Source organism: Fistularia commersonii, chromosome 31 (assembly GCF_037954325.1).
Source record: "Fistularia commersonii isolate RoL2024-O1a breed Wild chromosome 31, RoL_Fcom_v1.0, whole genome shotgun sequence".
NCBI lineage: Eukaryota > Metazoa > Chordata > Actinopteri > Syngnathiformes > Fistulariidae > Fistularia > Fistularia commersonii.
Window position 1 is genome coordinate 1452868 of NC_141314.1, and position 17258 is coordinate 1470125.

The window sequence follows — 17258 nt, forward strand, 5'->3', positions numbered from 1 at the left end:
ATTTTTTGTTACTTTTCCAAGTTTCGTTTATAAACTACCTCCTCCTTGCATGCTCTCCCAGGTTCCCCACATGTCTGAAAAAGGGTTTTATGGCACTGCTGACTGCAAATTCTTAATGCTCTTCGGCAAAGTTGCATAAAAAAAACAAGATATTCCAGTCGGGGTAGGAAGTCAATCTTGCAACATTAAAAAACCACTTGACAGCATGTTGCGCCCTATGAGTCCGACAGGAAGCCAAAAGGTCAGAGTTTTTTTTTTTTTTTAACTGCAGATTTAGGTAAATAAAATGTTCAACCGAAAGTCCCATGTGTTTGAAAGATGTTATGTACGTGTGTGTGTGAAAGCATCAAGTGCATGACTGGTGGATCCCAATTCTGCTCACAGTAGCTGTTGCAAGCGTAGGTAAGGAAACACTGGGGACTGGAGAAGTGAGCAAAAAACAAAGAGTCATTACCTCATTGGCCAATCGGGTGAGAACTTGAGGGGCTCAGCCATTATGCTTCCAGGTGATCAATTAGATTAGAGGATTGGAATCCAGATATGTGTCCCCCAGGTATCCTTCGCTCAGATTTGAAGACATGAAGACCAAGATGGTCCAACACATTTAACTATATTTGCTATACCAAACTCATATGTCATATGTACATGCGTGTGCACAAGAGACAGCAGCAGCAGGTGCAACCCTGGGGGAGGTTCGTCATGGGATTGACCTGCTGTCTCTTTGGTTTAATTCACACAGGTGAGGAGGAGCATTCTGTTTACTGAGTGATTCAGAGTCAACTTTGGGTTTTTGTTTGTTTTTTTCTTTTTTTATTATCAACAACTAAAGGGTGTGTCCTGTTAAGACATGGAAAAGAAGTCAAGTTAACTATGGGATTCGATCTGAAGTCAGAGGCATGGGACATTGGAGCTATTAATGAGGCCGCTCTCAAAAGTAATTGGACTAATTTTGTCAATGTTTTTTTTTTTTAATTTAAATCTGTTTATTTTTCTGATCAGGCGCCTCATACTATCGACACTACCTGAATCCTAAGTATTCGGATAGGATACAACTGTGTTAATTCCTCGGGAGACCCTTAGGGAAAATCAACTTAAAACTGAGTTACTGCAAATGTATATTGTATGTGATTGTATGTTATGTATGCATGTATGTTTTGTACTTTTGCACCAATCCACTCTATGTGTGAAACAAAGCTGACTTTTGCTTATTCATTCATTCACTATCTGTACCAATTGTCCTGCAGTCAGCGTTGCTGAGGGGGTGCAGTTTATCATTGGTTGAGGTGAAGTTCACCCTTGACTGGTCGCCAATAGGATGTTTATTTTTATTTCATTAATCCCTTGCAGAAAATTCCTCTGTATTTATCTCATCATAGATGAACCATGAGCAGTTGGCAGCCATCTTGTGGTGCCAGGCGAACAGTTAAGAGTTCAGTGGTTTTGTCAAGAATTCAAGATTCAAAGAGTTTATTGTCTCATTGTACAGGGAAACACATTTCCACACTGCAAATATAAGTCCTAATTTACTTTCCATTTAGATTTGTATTGACAATGAATAGGTAGACACACATTAGAGGAGCATGGAGTCAAACCAGGAATGTTGAGTTCTAGGGACAATCAATCTAATTCCCTGCACAACAGCACCTCATTTGATGTACAATAAGATGTTCATGAATAATATTATTACTAGATTTTATTTTTATAGTATATCAAAACACAGCTCTCTAATGACACTTTCCATTTTGTTCAGATCTGGATCACACTTTATAAATTATTTTTACAGGAACACAACATTCCCGAGTGAGCAAGCACTTCATGGCAGTGGCGAGGAAAACTGCATTTCACAGGTGCAGAAACTTTCTGAGCAGCCTTCTACCTCTACCGTCAGGGTTGGAAGGAGAGCGTGTGTAAGAGAAGGATGGAGAGTTAGACAGAAAGTGGGTGACTGAGGCATGGGGTGGGGGTATGAGGTTTAGGAGGGACTGGCATAAATGATCTCTTGGTAATAACATGGTAATAGCTGGAGTAGAGTCCCCCTCGGGAACCTTCAAAGTGAGAGATTCCAGGGATATGAGGCTACCATCACGCATTCATGAGTATAGACAGGATAGGAGGAGTGTGAGAGAAGTGCATCATGGGATATCCCTTCACGGAATAAGCCCATGGCGGCATTATTAGGGGCTAGCCTCGCTCTAACCATAAGCTTCCTTTCAAAAGGAGGTTTTTACATTGTTTCCCTAAAACAGGGAGATTGAAGAATGATCCCACAGAAGATGAGCTGGGTAACCAAAAACCGGTAAAAAATGTTTGTCTGATACACTTTTTAACTCGCCAACCACCGAGCCACCCTAACACACGTTCCAACAGCTAACTTATTTTCATTTTTCTGAAATTCGCTTCATCTCTTGAAGTCTTCATAAGGGAAGCATTTCCTTATCTTCATCGCAATCTACTCAATATCCAGTGTTCCTGTCAGGCCTCATTTGAGCACGGCACCAAACAACTGGAATAACTTCATACCACTTACTTCTACATCCAGATAGCAAGTCTTGAAGGGACGATTCTGCTTAAAAAAGGGGAGTAAGTAAAGGGATCATTCAAGTAATCATGTTTTTTTGTTATTAACACGTTATTTTTGTTTTATTGCTGTCCCTCAACTTTTACACACTCATCTTAATGTACGTTTTCTAGTTAATTTGTGCCATGGAGCAAAAACACCACTGAACCAGGAAACAGAAGGCAATAAATGATCAGAATCAATAATAACAAATCTATACAATTATCAGATTTGTGACTGCTGTAGAAAACGGTAGAGGAAGCTGAGAAAAGTACAACAAAGCACTTGAATACGCCTGGGAAGGGTTCACACACATGGCCACACACACATATATACACGCACACTCTTACATACCAGGAGCCATGGATTAGCTGTACTGCCACACCCATCTGACAGTGTGTGTGTACATGATCTGTTGACAAGTTTTTACCTGCAGACACCTTCGCTCTATAGTCTCTCTCCCTCTCTCTCTCTCTCTCTCTCTCTCTCTCTCTCTCTCTCTCTCTCTCTCTCTCTCTCTCTCACCAAACACACACACACACACACACAGTTAGACTGTGTCAAAGTGGTCTAACCAGCTCCCTATAAGTGCAGTTTATGGTCAATGCTCAGTTCGTTAGTCAATGTGAGTCTCTCTCTCTCTCTCTCTCTCTCTCTCTCTCTCTCTCACACACACACACATACACACACACACACACACATACACACAGAGACTCATTTATGCTTTTCACAATCTTGTCCATTGATGTGTATGTGCGTTTATGTGTGTATAGGAGGACGCGCCTTCGTAGCAAACGTGTGGGTGAACACAAACAACCCTTCAATGGATGAATCAGACAGTCCATTGTCGTGACACATCTGTAATTGCTGTAACAACTGACAGCTTGGACTTTGGCCCACATGAATTACCTCTGTAATAAACTTTATCCTTATTTTACGATTGAAGATCAAAAGGAGACACAATTAAAATACATTACTTGTAATGTAACATGACACAAAATATAATAAAAAAAATGGAAATACAAGACAGGTCATTTTTGAAAAAAATAAAAAATATATATTTGATTTTTGAAATTGCCACAAATCATTTGATAATTACATAGGTTATTTTGAGAAAACGACTCGGGTCTGGATGTAAACTGTAAACATGGCAAACAGGGATATCAGAACAGGCTTATATCAGGTTAGAACAGGCTTATAACGAGGTCATAACAGGTGTATCAATCCACCTGCTTAAATAAAGACTGCCTTAAATGAAAGTGCTTTGTTTTGCTCAAGTTACTCAAACACTGAATAACCTATATTTCTATTCATTTTTCATAATCCATGATTGTCAGCTGCCGTCTGAAGGGATTTAATACAGGAACAAAGATTTCGACCCGAGCGACCTAGCTCTGGTCCATGAGATGAGGAGAAGTTTGAGAAGTAATGTCCTCCAACAACATTCTTCATGTCTCAATGGATGAGGGAGAGGAGTGGTAGAGAAGGAGGAGGAGGTGGAGATGTTGAGGAAACAAGGGGATGGGGGGATGGGAGAAGATTTGGGATAACTGGGAGGCAAAAGGGGGAAGAGGAGGATGAGAACATGGAAATAGGGTGAGAAATTTGGGGGAAGAGGAGGATGGAGTTGAGAGTGGGTGAAGAGGAGGAGATGATGGACGTGGGAACAATGGGGGAGGTGGAGAGGGGTGAAGAAGTCAGGGAAGAGGAGGAGGGGGATGAAGATCTATGTGTTTGTCCATAAATGAAGAGCTGACTCAGCAAAGGTTTTTCTGTGACCTCATGCCACACACGCGCCTCCTGGTGGCCATATCACGACTGGACCTTAACAAAGACAAGCCTGATCCTTCACTTGTTTTGTCCTCTGTCCTCTTTCTTCCTTCCTGGGTTCTCTCTTTATGTCCCACAATCCAATTATTGCACTCTTGCACACACATGCACATACTTACACACACACAAAAACGTAAAAAAAGACTTTGACTTCAGAAGTGTGTCACGAAGCCTTCAGGGCTCTCGGAACAAATGGAAAATTGTGTCACTGTTCCTGCTTTTGTCGACTTCCTGTCCTGCTGACTGTGTGCGTCTGTTACACATGCACTCTCTCTCTCTCTCTCTCTCTGTCTCTGTCTCTCTCTCTCTCTCTCTCTCTCTCTCTCTCTCTCTCTCTCTCTCTCTCTCTCTCTCTCTCTCTCTCTCTCTCTCTCTCTCTCTCTCGCACATACACACCCACACATGCTTTATCATGTTCTTACCCTCTTGATAATTTATCTAAAAAAGGCTTTGAATGGAAACCTCAGCCAAAATGAAAAAAATGAGGAAAATATATTGGCTGCTTTCATGGTTTTACCCATTATCATAATCTGCTCCTTATAAAGATTAATCCACTATTTTTAATCGCTTTTCCCATTCCTGTAGCCCCACGGCCCACAAATAGCCACATTTTTATATCTTATTGATCAAACTCACGCAATATGTGCATCTTATTTCCAAACCATTTTATCTTTATTGTTTTTCTTTCTCCATGGAAGCAGCACTGACAGTCTTCATAGGCCTTGGGTGTTGGGAGTTAGGGGAAGAGGTGATTGCATGTGAACTACAGGTGATGTAGTGGTAAGCATTTCCACTCTCACAGCGAGAAGGTTCCCAGTTTGATTCCGACCAGATTGCATCTGTGGAGTGTGTATGTTCTCCCTCGTGTCTGCGTCGGTTTCCTCCAGGTTCTTTGTTTTCCTCCCATAAGAAATGCATTTGGGTTCATTGGAGACATGCGAATGAAACAGCTAATGGTTGCATGTCTCTAGATGAAGTATGAATGAGGGTGTGAATGAATGAATATCTGTCATTTGTGAACGTGAGTGAATGGCAGTATGTCTCATGTAAGGAGAGAGTGAACAGTTGAATGTCTATATACGACATATGAATGAGGAAGTGAATAATTTATGTCTCTAAATGGCATGAATCAAAGAGGGAAATACTGTATAATGACATACGGAAGGATGCGTGCATGAGAGATTGAATGGTTGAATGTTGATATGTGACATGTGAATGAAGAGTGAATGGTTGAATGTCTCTGTAGGATGTGTTTGTGAGAGAGTGAATGATGATATAGGATAGGATAGGATGATAGGATAATATATTATCAATCCCCATTGGGGAAATTCAAATGTCGTTGCAGCACAGGGCATGAAGACCGATATCAAAAGACATTAGAGTTAATAAATAGACAATAGATGAAAACATGAATGAGGACAGAGACATCAATAATAAAAGGGTAAAAAATAGATAACCACATGAGAGCAGGAGCAAATCAGCCATGGCTCATCACCGCGAGGGGGAGGGTTGTTCAGGATTGCACCCAGTTTGTTCCTAACCCTCCTCTTCATTGTTTTCAAATACTCCAAGTTTAGTCCAACTGCCGAGCGGGCTTTCTACACCAGCTTATTGAGTCTGCTTTACCTCACCCATCTTTGAATCACCCAACCAGCACACCTGGGCAAAGAAGAGTGCGCCAGCAACCATGGACTAGAAGAAGTCTTGAGGAGCCTACGACAGACACCAATCAACCTCAGTCCCCTCAGGAAGAACATACTGCTCTGTCCTTTCCTGTTGAGTATCTGTGTTGTGTGGCCAGCCTACTATATTGTTGATGCGGACCATGATGTACTTTGATGCTTTGTCTGTGGCATTACAAAAAACCCATATGTTTCAGGTGATTTTCTTCTGCTTTTCATTAGACATTGGGTTTTAAGCCAGACCTGGTGAGTTCTGGGTTTTTGTATTTTTAAAAAGATTGTAACAGTGAAGGTTTTGTTTTCTAACCGTGACTTTTGTCCGTTTTTTGACTTTTTTTTTTTTACATTTTATTAGTGGTTGGTAAAGTTTCACATTTAGTGCATCATCTTTCCTGCGCTAATTTATTTTGTGGTTTCCCACTCGTTTAAGGTCATTTTTGGTTGGGCTAGGCCCGAAATTATTGGTATCAATGCAATTTAGAACAGAATAATCACCTAAAAAAATAAACAAAACAACCTCTATTATGTAGATCCCACAGGAGCTTTTGTTTCGTGGTGCACTTCTTCACGACTACAACTAGAGGGCACCAAGCAGACTCGCCTCATGACTAGTTGCTGTAATTTTATCTGAACATATGGAATGTGTGCACTGTTGGCTTGGGGGCACAGTTTCCAGCACAACTGATGAGTATCATTATCATACTCTTCATCATCATCACTCAGATACTTCCTGGTGATGTCAACAAATATCTTGATCTATTCGCCATGTTTTACCCTTTTCCTTGCCTGAAAGAGTAACGACAGACACAAACTTTGATCGCCGCCAATCAAAATTCTCCACGTGTGAATGTGATAAGTTGTTGTCTGCGATCAGTGGGTGTGTCCCCATGGAAACATGAGCATCAGCAGTAGGAGAAGCTTCAGTCACATGCTCGGCTGCTGTGAGATAAATCTTGAACAATTGTCATTGTCTTGGCCACTCAGAGTTTTACGAGACAAAGTTTTCATAATCATGCGAATGGAAAAGACATCCTGTTGCCATGGCAATAACCTGACCTTTCAAACATGCCTATTTCCTATTTTCTTGTTCATTATTTCCCTAATGTCTTTTTTAACTCAACTCACCTGTCCATGTTATTTTCAAATCAACACGTTTATTCATTGAAAAAAAATTATAAGATAGTAATCAAAATTGGTTTATTTAATCTGTAGTAAGTGATAAAAGAAAAAAATATCGTAGCTTGATAGTGCAGGCCATATACATCAGGATGGGAATTCAAATAAATCACATTTCCCAGGAAGCGTTTGTTGCAAATTTTTATTATTAATTTCCCTACAAATCTTCAAATTTCAGCTCTTTGAACCTTGGGCCGACAAAACCCTCCTAGGAAGAACCATAACTCAAGTGTCAATCTACACAACCTAAATTAGAATGCAATACATAGTGCTGGCAAGCCCCGCCCCCAAGAACAGTATTTCCAGGAATCCCCCTGTCTGATTGGTCAAGGGATTCCTGGGAAAACTGGACCCCAGGAGAGAGGAGACACAGGTCTTCATTCTGAAACATAATCCGTTATCTTTGTCTATTAAGCACTTAATCATCATCATCATCATCATCATAATCATCATCTTTGCATTGTCTAGATCCTTACAAATGATGTCAAAAGGATTAAACTGCAACAAAGCGGTTCAAAATGACCTAAATATTGTGTGAAATGTTGCAGGAAAATTAAACAAAATTCAAACTAATTTGAAGGAAATAATTTTGACATTAAATGTGATGCTAAATAAACAAACAACTACCGATATTTTGTTGGTGTGTATGAGTGTGTGCATGCATATGTTTCACTTAACTGAAGTTTTATGGATCATTCCCTACTCTCAGGATAATAGAATTAACAAAAAAAGGATTGCATCAGTAAACATTAAATATAAACCTAATTTTTAACGAAAAGTATTTGATTTGACTGCTTTCTTTCTGCTCCTTCACTTTGTTGAGATGCAGAGGGAAAAATCCAGGTCCAGGGCCATGTTGAGGAGTTGTGTGTGTGTGTGTGTGTGTGTGTGTGTGTGTGTGTGTGTGTGTGTGTGTGTGTGTGTGTGTATGTGTGTGTGTATGTGTTTGTGAGCGTGTGTGAGTGTGTGTGTGTCCTCCGTCCCGAGCTACAGTGCTTCATCTCAGACTAGCAACTGACCAGAGATGCAGCACTGCACCCCGGGCTTGCAGGCAGGGTCTCTATTTTAAACAACAGCTTTCCTTCGTCCAGACTCGGGATTCCTCTGAAGTTGGGGTCTGGACCCCAGACGTCAACACCGGCCCTCCCCCGCAATGTGATGGTTAAAAGAACTGAATGTTCCACTGGCATACAAATGCCTTATTCAAATGCTTTACAGAATGTTTTCTTTCATTTCATTGAAACATTCATGTTAAGTGGAAACTATCATGTCCAAAGCACATTAGACACTTGTATATACATGTATATGTATATGTATATGTATATCTATATGTATATGTATATGTACATACACCTGTTGTTTGTGTGTGTGTGTGTGTGTGTGTGCCAAGACAGAGTGCTGGACAAATATTTTTGAGTGGGTGGGGTAAACAGGAAATGGCTTTAACCCCCAGTGGACCCACATAATACTAACTTCCTGTACCACTAGTGCTGCTACCTCTCATGTTACACACACACACACATTAGTAGTTAGCTGTGCAAATATGTACACGCTTCAACTTTTTGTGTTGTTTGTGAGTGCATGTGTGTGTGTGATACTCATCACTCTGCTAATCTCTGTCCTCTGAAACACAAACACACAGAAATTGTTAAGAGACACAGAGCTACATTTCTTCCTGTAGATAGTTTATTTACACTTTATTAAGATTTCAGGATCGAAGCATTAAAAATTGTTTGTTTTTAGCAAAGGAAGTCCTATTTGGGGAAAAATGGTGATTGATGGGATGCCTCACCATTAGAATGACTGTGAAGTGGCCGTCTAAGCTTTCCATGGCTTCTTGTGTTGGCCTGTTGCAATTTTAACCGATCCGGTCGTCGGTTGAAATCACACTCTGAAACAGAATTGCTACTCCAACGGGACAATTGTGAGCGTGTAAGAGGTACATCTCATATACCATATGAGGTCACGTCAATGTCCAGGTCAGATCGACCTAGGTAGGTCATTTGGAAAACATGTCTGCCATAATGGCTGACCAGCTAATCTCTAAGATCATAACATCTTTCAACATCTGGAAGAAAATCTTTTCCAGTTGCGAGCATTAATATTTTGCATGTAATGCATGTCTTTTTTTTAATTCAGATCTCCCTTACATGGTTTTAATGAAGTATTAATAAATGTAGCAAGTTATTTATTTAAAATTTTTTATTTAACTAATTAATCCTGTCTTTACGCAGTCCAAAATAAGACACAAGATGCCTGTAACACAAACGGAAAAAATCAGCACTTAGATAATCACCCACTAATGTAGAAAGGCCCCGTTTCTAGATTGGGCTCGATTACATTGATTGGACCCAAATGGTAATCCATCATCATATATTCTGTGCCTATATATGTGTACATACACAAGCATTGAGATGCTTCTGTATCTACACATAAGTCTACATATTTCTGGCGGAAAGATGGCTGACACAAACAGAAGGAATTTCTTATTTTTGGTCATTTTGTGAAGGCTCGATGCTTCGAATGTCTCTTACCCTCTCTGTGCTAAGAGGAGCTGATCCATCACCGATGTTTGAGATACACCTGTATTTTTTTTTATTTGGAGTTGTCTTCTGGGTGATAGAGCTCTCATGACCCGGCGCCGACCTCTGACACACACTCCCCGTCCGCCGCAGCTCTGACACAAGCACACACACACAAACACACACAAACACACACTGGAGGAGCACGCCCCCCCTCCCCCGCCACTTAATGCCCTGGAAGCTTTCAGGCGCTCCTTATAAGGCCCGTGCTGCTTTTTTTTTATTTTTAGGATCATGGAAAATGGGATCGCAGCACTGCATAAACATTCCCCTCCAGCCTGCGATCGCTCTTACTGATAGTTTGTCATCCCCCACACACTACCCTCCTTCAAGCTGCTGCTCACATTCCCTTTTCTAGTCACAGCGTCTCCTTCTGCTGTGGCCCTCAAGCCCATATTAAGAAGAAAGACCTGCTCGCTCACACACGCACACACACACACACACACACACACACACACACACACACACACACACACACACACACACACACACACACACACACACACACACACACTCTGGACAACTGTTCTCACGATCTGCATATGGTTGGGGACTTTGAACACCCCAACCCCCTTTTAAATGAGGATTTGTGACATTCTGAGAGGAGGTCTCATGACAAGGGCTTTCCCATCCCAGAGTCTCCAGGGCCCACACATCAATTTAACATCATAATGTAAAAAGCTAAAATAAACCGGAGTGTGTTTCTAAATATTTGTATCAGCTGATTGGAAAACGACGAGCGGGTGGGGTGGGGGGATCAACCGATATAAGGATTCCGGAGGAATTGCAAGATTTCTATAAAGGAAGTTCAACGTGGAAAACGTCACAAAAAATGATTTTTTTTGACACTGAAGAACAAGGAGCGCATGAAAATTAACCTGTAAATCAAAATAATAAAAAAAAAAATCAACAACTGAGAAATGCAGCAGTAAAAGTCTTTAAGTGAACATTTGTGAAGACTGTAGACTGGTGATTTGCCATTGACCTGCTGCCGAAAATCCTGTAACGCATCTGTGGTTACATCTGTAACACATCTGCCGTTACATCTGCAATAGAACTGTCTGGTCAAATGAGCCCATCGATGAAACCAGATATTCGATCAAAATAGCAAAAAATGCTCAAGAAGCAGCAGTGTTTGACTCGACAGCCCAGGAAGCACCTGGACACTGTGTCGTATTTTATTTTCTAATCCTGGCCTCATTCTTTCACTCAGAAGAGTTACAAGCCTGCTTTCCACTCCGGGATGTATAACACACAAACACACACAACACACACACACACACACACACACACACACACACACACACACACACACACACACACACTTGCACTGCACACAAACACGCACACATACAGACACACACAGTCATTAGTCTGCAACAAAAATATGAACTATTTATGTTCCGCATTTGTTATATTTATTCTTTCATGAGTTACTTATGTATCTATACATGTATGTGTGTGTGTCATACATTTCGTATAGCACCTGAAATGGCACATTTGGACTAGAAATGAGTAATTAAATGTTTTAATTGTTTTCCATTTTCCTTATATCTGGACCTCTAGACCTTCCAATAAATTTCAGTAAATGCAATCTTTGCACATGCACTCGTGTGTGCAAGTGCATGTGCATGTGCGTGTATATGTTTAGACAGGCTGTGATAACAGTTGGACCACATCTCCTCTGTTTGAGCCAAACATTTCCAAATATGGTCCTCTTTCTTTTACCCCAGTTCTAAAAAATCACACACAGGAAGACCCTTCATCTCTCGCTGTCTATCCAGTTCACACACACTCACACTCACACACACACACACACACACACACACACACACACACACACACACACACACGCACCAGCGTGGGCACACACACACACACACACACACACACACACACACTTGCACTGCACACAAACATTAATGCTTTGCTGTGGTAAGAACATTTAAAAAAGGAAGAAGTTAAAAATAGATCAATTAAAAAAATAGAGATAATAAATAAATATTTCCGTCATCTTAACATAATTTATGTGAAATTAAGTGAAAAGTACTTGATAAACAACGGTACTATGCAAAAAAAATTCCATCTATAAATGACTTCCTGTTGACATCTCTCGGAATCTATGGGATCCTATGAATAATCACAAGCGTGCGTAGCTCAGCTGACTGCGTGCACATCCATGCAGCGACCCTCTACAAGCAGGCCGACGGTGGGGTGTTCATTTCGCTACGTTTGCCTCCACCGTCTCCTCCTCATGTGAAATTGACCCTGGGAATGAGGGTGTTCTGGGTCCTGAGGGGGAACAGAGGCAAGGGTGTGTTTGTGTGTTTGTGTGTGGGTGTGCACGTGTGTGTGAGTGTGTGTGTGTGTGAGAGAGAGAGAGAGAGAAAGAGAGAGAGAGAGAATGAGAGAGAGAGAGAGAGAGAGAGAGAGAGAGAGAGAGAGAGAGAGAGAGAGAGCCAAGGAGGTTATGTGAAAGTCTTGCTAACCCAGTGACCTCCAGACTTTTGACTCCTGAGTAAATAAATAAACCACTTCCTCTCATCGCTCCATGCATTTTCTCAGGTCCAGTCACAGTGGATGTAAAAAGGTGGAGGGAGAGGCTAACATAGCCAAGGCACTGCAATAGAAACTGCAAAATCGAAACACACAAAAGAATGGTGTTTTTCACACTTCAAGATAAACAAAAGGAAACTTTAAAAAGTCAAGGTTTGATTTTAAAACAATATGTAAGTTCAATCCGATGACTGACTTTTCAATATTGAGGCACCAACTTCTTACTGAAGCATCTACATGACACTTGGACTGCCTGGATCTCCTTGCGTCGAATGCAAGAAAATAAAAAATAGAAATTCTTTATGACCATTTAATTTGTTGTGATCCTAGGCAGAATCAGTTCAATTGCAGTATCAATTGCTGTTCTTTCTTTTTCCCAATCAAAAAAGGGGCTTTTATTATGTCATGCTGTTTGCAATTGGAGATTAAAATCAGACAACTGCAAATCTTCTTTTTTATGTTTTTGTCTGAAGATTGATAAAAGCAAGAGGGAAACATCTTGTTTTTTTTTGCTTTTTTTCTCCCCTGATTTTGGAAGGACTCACTAGCACTATGGCAGATACTGATTCTGGCCGGTTAGATGATTTGAAGTTGAAAATCTGATGAAGGGAAACCTGAAATTGTGGGAATGGAAGTTAACAAGCAGCAGATAAAGATGATTAATGTGAGATTTGTGTGTGTGTGTGTGTGTGTGTGTGTGTGTGTGTGTGTGTGTGTGTGTGTTTGCGTGTGCAGATAGGCGGGGTGTTGATCTTACTATGTCTTCTGCGCCTCCTCCTCCATCAAACGGGTCATTTCTGAGGAGAAACACATCGACAACCACCTCATATATTATCTAAATTTATGTAACACCCATGATTCAGAATATAGCATTTTTTGCTTATTTATCTGCTGCAAAATCCAAGCTCAAAATCTTAGTTAGGGTAAAATTATGTATTATTACTTTATAAGTACTTTATTCAAAAGTGAGAGGTCAAAGTGTGTCAGATCAATGACTAGAAAATAGAATAACATTAAAAAAATCACGACTTGAGGGGAATGTGAAACACGACAATTATGACAAGTCTTTCCTTAGCATTGCGAGAGCATATCCGTGAGGACTCACTTGGTGGATGAGTTGTTAACAAAACAGGACGTCTAACTTTTTATCAACTTCAAATACATGGGAATCTTGAAATTAAGCAAATGATGGAAACTCCAAGTACCTCAGTCATGGGGCAAATGGAGGGAGCTCATTCAGAGACACGATTCAACTGCCAATCTAATTTTTTTTTCCCACTGGGGAATTTTTCTTGCAGGTTGTTTTCCTCCGTACCTCCAGTCACATTTTGCAATTTTTTTTCAAAACCAGATTGGCTCATTTAATAATTTACTTATTTCATTATTTACTTTGCTCAAGTGACTATAATTGAGATTGAGATTTCGGTTTTCTTTTCTTTTCTTTTCTTTTCTTTTCTTTTCTTTTCTTTTCTTTTCTTTTCTTTTCTTTTCTTTTCTTTTCTTTGCACCCAAACAAATGTTGTGTAATTTGAAGAGTCGCTGTCCAAAAGTATATCAAGGGAAGCTGCTGTTCGCCTAGGACCTCAGTGCGTAACACCCCCGAATAGTTTTTTACCGTGGAAGCCGCGCAAAAGATCTTGGCTGATATTTAACCCATTTTTTTTTTTCCTACATTTTTGTATAAACAACATTGGTGTGGAGAGCAATCGTAGTCCATCACATTACATAATAATTTCTACAGGCACCATCCCTCCCACACATGCACACGCACACTCTTAAGCATGGGTATACACACTAACACAGGCTAGAAAGACATAAAACAGCAAGGACACTTAAAAGTTGCACATCTTTTCCTTTTGATTTTCAAGTGTGGCTGATGTGTTGCATTCTCAAGGAGTCGCTTCCTTCTTACTTTGCTTAATTCAGCTTTGGGAGCTTCTTAAACACTGGCAATCAGAAAAAACAATCAGCCAATGAGGTGACCCTTTGAGACGACCCCTAGTTCCATCATCCCACTGAATTTGCTCATCTCACAGAGAAACCATTAACGCTGACCCTCCCGCTTCATCTGAGAGTTTGAGCAGTCGTCATGATGCCAGCATCGCAATGTCCTGCTTCATTTGGTAAAGCTACATACACATGAACCCTGAGGAGGTGTTTGTTCTCCTACCTTGAAGCTACCGGTCAGGCCACAGACTCTGGCAGAAACCCTGACGTCCGTCCCTCAGCAATGTGCTCATCGGTGTGAGACCCCCTCTGGTTTCTGAGGGTCCTCTTTATGAAGCAGATAGAATGCCAAACCCGGCATTCCTCCCTTACCTTGTATGGTCCTTGGTGGGGGGCGGGGCTTGCGCCAGGGAATGCCTCCTTACGCAGTGATGGATTGGCTTATGTCAGATGACCCCCGAGGCCTCAACCTGCGTAGCCCGTCTGGGAAACGACAGAGGGACTGTAGAGAAGGGAGGGGGGATGATGTAGGGGGTGGGAAAAGGAGGAAGGAGGAATGGGTTGTGTTTGAAAAAGACAGAAGCTGAGAAACAAAGAGGATGTAATGAGGGGAAGGAAGAAGAGAAGAAATGTGAAGAGGGAGAGAGAGAGGGAGGGGTGACAGAGATATGTGTTTTTCACTGGGGGAAAAAAAGTGTTTGACAATTTTCATATTTCTTCTAAATTTGGACTTTTTGTGCAGCTGACTGGATGCAAACTGAGCATGTGGAAGCTATTAGAGCTTGAGAGAGGATCGTTACTTCAAAGCTTTGTTTCTTTCTGTTTCTCTGTGTTCACTGGAGAGAAAATAATGTTACCTGCCACTTCACAATGAGCGTTTTTGACAAAATTCATAGTAAAGAATTGGTCACTGAACTAGCTGCGCTTCAGCTTCAACAACTCCCTGGCCCTCCACATAAAGGGTCACATAGAAATAAGTCATTATAAACAAAAAGATAAAATCTAAAGGTATATCTTTATGGCAATAGTTGAACTATTCAGGGACTGCTGTGATTTTGCAATTTGTTGAAAATTTTCAGAAGATGTGACCTGTGTATCATGGGGACACCCCGAAAGTTTACAAATAAAAAGTCTTGAAAACATTGAAAAAATATTCTCCAATTTTAAAGTAATGGGATTCATGTAGATTTATTTTATAATTTTTTTTATCAAAAAATGTAATAAAGTCTTCAGCAAGCCAGAAATGTCCCTAAATATGAAAACAACCCCCTGTGAACAACAGCTAATATTAGGAAAGATTGACCAGACGGTTACACCAGTGTTTTTTTTATCCAAATCTTACATGACAATAATATTTATTTTTCTTTGTTTGACTAATGTGATTGAGAAATAGCTTATCAAGTTTGAACTTATCACTTTTTCCTTGAAATTATTTTCAAAATTCTAATAGAGTATAAGAAAAAAAATACGCAAAAATGATGTTGAAATACCTGACGTGAGTGTGTGTGTCTGAGTCCATCTGTGTAAATGTGCATCTGTTATGTGTCAGTGTTACTTTTAGGATCAGTGTTTGTATGTGGGTTCAAATGTCCATCCCTGTGTGTACTGTATGTATGTGAGAAAGTGTGTGTGTACATCAGCAATTAAGTTTTCCTCACTTTCTGCCAGAGTCCACATGGAGTGTTTTTCACACCGAGTGTGTGTGTGTGTGTGTGTGTGTGTGTGTGTGTGTATGTGCGTGTGTGTGTGAGAAGATGCACACGTTTTAAAACTTGCTGATTTGTTTCAGTGCATCACTGCTTGTGAGAGTGCACCAGCGTTTGCACAATGGACCAGAGACTTTTATTTCTACCATATGAACAGGCCAATGTTATTTTAAGATCAACTAAACAAACTAAAATGACACATGGCCCTCGATCCGTCTCTCACAGGCTATATTTGTATGATACAGACACAGTAGAATAGTGAGTGACTCTCTGGACTCATGGTTATGTCTTACAGTTTTTTTTTAACCAAAGAAGAGGAAAACCTTTCCAGACCAGCTACTCGAGTATGGAGGAGGCTAATGCTAATTAGCTGAGATTAGCTGAGTCATGACTGTAGGCAGCTTGAAATCACAAAAAATAATTTTTATAGTTCTTAAAAACAACATTTTTGAAACTACATAACTTTCTAACACCATTGTCCAACATGTAAGCATTTTTTGTTCATAGTGTTTGACAGCTAGATGAACAAATACTTGCTTGTCACGGTCTTTCATGACCACACATTTAAAATTGCTCTTAAATGCCATTATACTCCTTAATTAGTAAATTAGTACAGGTATTTTAATTAATAATTCAGTGTGTGGTGGGGAGTCTGGCCAGTAGAACCCCAGAATCATTTGCAGTTTCAATGACCTTTGGGAACCTCTCATGGTTCTGTATTACAGAACTCCATTGTATGATTAGTTACACAATGCTGTTGTTGATGTATTACACTAACCTGTCATAACAGGGGGTGCGCACTTTGTGTAACTGTTGGTATTTTGAGATGGAACCCTTGGGTTGTCTCTGTTTTGTTGGTGGTTGAATTAAAAATTGTTTTCGAAAGAGCCCTGGCAGGTGATGGCCCTTCACACAGCAGTATGAGTGATCCCCAGGTCCCATCCATAATTCCCATAAATGGGAGCATCAATCCTGAACAGTTCTGGTGCAACCAGGTCTACGACCCAGCTCTCCATAACCATGTATGGAGATGGGTGGAAGCCGGTCAGGCCCCCCACATGATCAAGGGACTCAATGCCAGACACAGAGACTTAAGGCTCTCTACTTGCAGTGGGCCAAGATTGTGGCTCATGGAGGGCCTGAACCAAACTTGCCTCCAGCTCCTGGTACTCCACAAGCTGCGACCCCATGTACTTCAAGTAATCATGGCTCGGTGGGGGCA

The 17258-nt window shown here is 40.7% G+C and overlaps 1 long non-coding RNA gene across 1 annotated transcript; it reads right to left on the reverse strand.

Moving 5' to 3' along the window:
• Nucleotides 1–7373: 7373 nt before the first annotated feature.
• LOC147215569 (uncharacterized) lies at nucleotides 7374–14658 on the reverse strand. Its single transcript, XR_015109235.1, has 2 exons — nucleotides 14554–14658; nucleotides 7374–13180 (listed from the first exon to the last, which is right to left on the reverse strand). It is a non-coding gene; the product is annotated as an uncharacterized LOC147215569 (long non-coding RNA).
• Between the last annotated feature and the right edge of the window lie 2600 nt (nucleotides 14659–17258).